The sequence below is a fragment of the Triticum dicoccoides genome, chromosome 3A, assembly GCF_002162155.2.
Source record: "Triticum dicoccoides isolate Atlit2015 ecotype Zavitan chromosome 3A, WEW_v2.0, whole genome shotgun sequence".
NCBI lineage: Eukaryota > Viridiplantae > Streptophyta > Magnoliopsida > Poales > Poaceae > Triticum > Triticum dicoccoides.
In genome coordinates, this window is record NC_041384.1 from 301,296,684 (window position 1) to 301,301,949 (window position 5,266).

The 5,266-nt window shown below is 40.2% G+C and overlaps 1 long non-coding RNA gene across 1 annotated transcript; it reads left to right on the plus strand.

Annotated features, from left to right (window-relative positions):
• Positions 1–10: 10 nt before the first annotated feature.
• On the plus strand, positions 11–3,211 carry LOC119271546. Its single transcript, XR_005134593.1, has 4 exons — positions 11–242; positions 1,061–1,285; positions 2,448–2,524; positions 2,965–3,211. It is a non-coding gene; the product is annotated as an uncharacterized LOC119271546 (long non-coding RNA).
• The last annotated feature ends 2,055 nt before the right edge of the window (positions 3,212–5,266 follow it).

Consider the following 5,266-nt stretch of genomic DNA (forward strand, 5'->3'; position numbering starts at 1 on the left):
ATCAGCGCTGCCGAGCACGGAGCACCCCCACGGACGACCACTGTCGCCGAGCGACTCCACCGCAGAACTCCTCCCCAAGCAGGCCTCCTCCCTCCACCTGAGCAGGCGAGCACCGAGCGGGATTGCCTCCTCGACGTCCTCTCCAATCCCCCAAGCAGCGGAGCGTCCCTCTTCTCCCGTGACCAGCTCACTACCACATCAACATCCTCTGTCTGCCTCCTCTGCCCCATCAAGAGCATTTGGTGAGATTTCTTTGCAGCCAAGGTTCAGTTCAAATTGTGTACTTGGATTCAGTTCTGACTGCTACAATTGTTAGATGGTTCATTCCAATGTGTGAACATGGCAGATGATTCAATCCAAACATCCAAAATTGTTAGATGGGTTAGTTTAATCTATGTACTTGGCAGATGATTAGTTCTAGGTTTTACAACAATTGTTTTTTGTGTTTAGTTGATGCCTCAAAGTTGTAGCTTCTCGTTTGTGTTTTGCAAAATCGGATTTGTGGACAGAAGAAGTGTTTTGTTTTTATGATATAAATAATGATATTCTTACTACTATTTTAGTTTTTGTTGTTCCTGAAATGACATGTTTCAATTGACTATTCTATTGTGCTAGAGCATTCCTGGTCCATATTGTATTTCTCCTTGCTTGTACTAGATATGAATGACATGCATTTTGTCACTAGATAATTATGACAGAGATGTTTGAAATGATTCATGATATGGCACACCTACTTGGGGATTTGCGTGATAGTGGCAGTGGGGAGGATCCAATTCATGAGGATGTAGAGCCAGGCAGCATTGGTCCCCTTCTAAAAGAAAAAGAAGCGTGATGCAGATGCTTTTCGACAATTCATAGCTAATGATAGCGGGGAGCTTTATCCAGGGTGCACACAACCTTCTTAAAGCTATGTTTTGTTGTTAGGTTACTCCATATCAAATCTCTTGGAGGTTGGTTTCATAAAAGTTCTGACATGATGCTAGAGTTGCTAAAAGAGGCCTTCCCAATAGCTACATGCTTACCTACTTGACATATAATGTGCCATTAATTTTCTTTTCAGGAAAAAGAATGGAACAAGAAAGATACTAAGACAATGTTGAAGAACGAGAGGAAGAATGGAACAAGAAAGAGACTAAGACAATGTTCAAGAACGAGAGGAAGAGAGGCTAGCGAGAATTAGAACCATAAACGGCGAGGATTTTGAACGGTTTGGCCGCCTTACATTTTCAAATATAAATGAAGAATTTGGAGCCCAGCTAGTCAGCGACAAACTAAAAGGAAGAAGGTGATATACCATGCCATTAATTTTCTTTTCAGTTCCCATGATTTGGCTGTTTTAAGTGGTGGAATGATAATGTATTATGTTTGTTTGTTGAACCTCGGGAATAGCTTTGCAAATAACAAACTTCAGTACAAAGATGTCGAAGTTTTGATATAAACTGTACTAACTTATAATTGCAGATTATAATTATAGTGAACTAGATAGGCGCTCACATGCTAGTGGTCTGCGGTGACATTTTAAGCTCTTGTTTATTGTCTTTAATGCCAGTGTGTAGCAGCCAGCAAAATTAGCTCTACTTCTTGGTGTGAATTTATGATGGTTATTTAGTTTATTTTATTTTTACACTGCATCGTGCTATGTTTCATGAGTATAAACATGATATGCTTTGCATGCAGTTTTGGGGGAAAAAGGAAGCATCTCACGTGTAAATTTCATTTGACCTTGCATTTTACTTCTTACTATTTACTGTACATCCAGAATTGTACTTGGAAGTGTCATTATAGTTCTTTAGAAGTGGGCTTTTGTGTCCATCAGCCATGATTTTCTAGAGATGTCAGTTGAATAAATCTGGTTCTCTAATCTCGCAAGGATAATGATTAACTTCTATATATACAGATACTCCTACAGCATGTATAAAAAAGATAATTTGAGTCATTTCTCATAATTGGATCCTCTTTCTTTCATGTACATGAATTATTTCAGCTTATTTGTTTGTAGAAAGCCTTGGTTTTATTTTCTAGGCTAATTCAACTTGTGCGAGATGTAGGAAAGTGAACCAATAAAAATTGTTTATTGAACCAAATGTTTGTAGTGTTTCACTGGATTAAATCTGTGGGCTTGTCACTAATCGGATACCATTTAGGGGACCTTAATTTCTCCAGCTAGTTTCCCTCTTATTTTGTGTAGTACATGTAGAGAGCTTAGAAGGAAAAGCAAGCTCAAATACAAGCTAATTTAATTCACTGGCTAGTACAGTAACTTAGCGCATGCAACCTGCTTATACTAATTTGCTTATTGCAGTAACTTATATCACTCTATTTCCCAATCCTGCTTGAAGCTGCAGCTGTAACTTTGCATATGCGCTTGTTCAATACAGTAGCTTCAAAATGCGCTTGTGTAAATTTAGTGTGTGATTGTGGCCTCGTGCTTGTGTTTCCAAATGCAGAAGACAATCAAATGGTCATCAATTCTGTTCGCTTCACTTCGGTACAGGAATAGCCTCACTTCTGCTGTACAAGATAGGTACACCTACTAATTAATGTTGATATTTGTTAATATCTGTACAGACTTTGCACACTATATTTGGATGAGAAGTAAGAGAAGCTTGCTACTGTCAAGATGATAAAAATGGACATGTTCTCTATTAAAGTAGAGATTACTCTAGAGATGTTACTAGTTGCTCTATGTTTCAGAACATATACGGCTGTTGTATGTGGTTGTTGTCACATCTTCCTGTTTATAGACTTTGCACATTACATTTTGATGAGAAGATAAGCTTGCTACTGTTAAGATGATAAAAAATGGACACGTTCTCTACTATAGTAGAGATTAGTCTAGAGATGTTATTGGTTGCTTTATATTTCAGAAAATATGCGGCTGTTGTATGTGATTGTTGTAACATCTTCCTTAAGTTCTGAATGCTGCTGTTGTATGTAACATCTTACGATCTATGGAAGCTGCAGATTTCCCAAAGGTGCACAAGTTCACTAAGGTTTGGAAGATTTTCAAGTTGATGAAGATTTGGAAGACCTACAATGTCATGCGTCTTGTTTGTTGAACCTAGACATTTGCTCTGCTCATTTTGGTGGTGGTTTGGCTGTGTGGCACACATCTAGAAGCATATGTACATCTTTTGTGGCACTACTTTAGTTTGGTTGTGGGGTAAACATATATATGTACTCCTTTCGTGGCACAACCTCTGTATATATTGTCGTTATGTTTATCAAATCAAGTTTAAGGTTTTCGATGAGGCCTATATGTTACATTGATTGAAGTGCGTGTATAAATTGTGTGATATGTCTTGATTGTCTGGACATATATAATGGATGGATATTACATAATAGGGATGCCTAGAACATTTCACTAGTGAAATTAACATGTTGGCATAATATCTGCCAGGTAAACATGCTTGTGCTGGCGGCTTAACTGCCGGTAATTGTAGTTTCACATGCCTAGACCAATCTGCCGGGAGAAAATTAACTGCCGGCAAATACAAGGGTCAGGGCAGAAAAACTTTCGAGATAAGTTTATCTGCCGGGAGAAGTAATCCCCGGCAGCCATTCTAGTGGCAGTTCTATCTGCCGGGAGAACCACTGTCCCGACAGTTTATCTGCCCTTTAAAGAGTCTTCTCCCGGCAGTTTTTCTGCCCTTTCATCAGTGTTGTGGTGTAGTGGATGCCCTAAGGGCTGTATATATGGAGGAGAGAGGGGGAATTTCGTGGCCCTTGGAGGAGGGGTCCGAAACCAACCCTAACTCTTGTTTCCCCACACATACGGACTCTAAAAACAGCCTATACTTAAGTATTTCAAAAATAAATGGGCCTGGCCCAATAATAAGGTGATGTAGCACCTAGAATAGCCTCTGGACGAAATTTATGAAGTGACATCTTGTATATTTCGTCCAAGGCTTCATGCACTCCTTATGGTGGCTTCAAAGCAGCTTAGTCCCCAACTTAGCCCATAAACATCTCCAAAAGTGGCTAAGAAATTTAGTATCACGATCTGAAACAATAGTATTTGGCACACCATGTAAGCGAATAATTTCACGAAAGAACAAATCAGCAACATTAACAGCATCATCGCTTTTATGACATGGTATAAAATGTGCCATTTTCGAGAACCTATCCACGACAACAAATATGCTATCCCTCCCCTTCTTTGTTCGAGGTAAGCCTAAAACAAAGTCCATTGATATATCCTCCCAAGGAACACTAGGTACAGGCAAAGGCATATATAAACCATGAGGATTGAGTCATGACTTAGCTTTTTGACATGTAGTGCGATGGGAGAAGTGCATAGCTTTGGGTTCAATCTTATGGTGCTCGATCCCAATGACAGAAAGGGAAATGACACGTATTGTATTGTTGCCATCAAGGATAAAAAGATGGGGTTTATATCATATTGCTTGAGTTTATCTCTCTACATCATGTCATCTTGCCTAATGCGTTACTCCGTTCTTATGAACTTAATAATCTAGATGCATGTTGGATAGCGGTCGATGTGTGGAGTAATAGCAGTAGATGTAGAATCGTTTCAGTCTACTTGTCACGGACGTTGTCTTGGAATTGTCACGGCAGATGTCCTTAGTGTCAGGACTTAGTCGTGAGGCCAACGCATCTATGTGGTAGCTTGAGAGGGGTTGAGTGGAATCGAGAGACGCAACACAAGACAAGGGTTTAGACAGCTTCGGGCCCCGGGAAACATCATCCGGTAACAACCCTACATGTTGTTTGAGGCTAGATCTCATTATCATCACGAGGGAGTCGCCGTAACCCGGCTCTCCTCTAGTTGTGTCTAGCCCTAGAGATTGTTTCTTGCTTGTCCCCCTTTGAGGAGCCCTGCCCCTCCTTATATATGTTGAAGGGGCGGGTTACATGTGGAGTCCAACTCGGACTTTAACTTAAACTATTTTGACTTCCCTTCCTGGGCTTCTTAACGTCTGCCGGTTTAACATTGTCTGCCGGTTTAACATTGTCTGCTGGTTTAACATTGTCTGCCGGTTTAACATTGTCTGCTTTGACTCTCTGTCTTAACTCTCCACCGGTTTACCATCCGCCAGTTTACCAAGTCCCAGCCGGTTTACAACTCCAGTCGGGTCATACCACGGGGTATATCCCTGACATTAGCCCCCAATTTAATTTGGATTTATCCATGTTAAACTGATCTTGATTATCCTTAAGTCCTTGTCACTTCCTTTTTCTATAAAATCCGAGTCAATAGACCAGCTTCATAATCAATTTGCTGAAATCGGTTTGTCATAGAGAA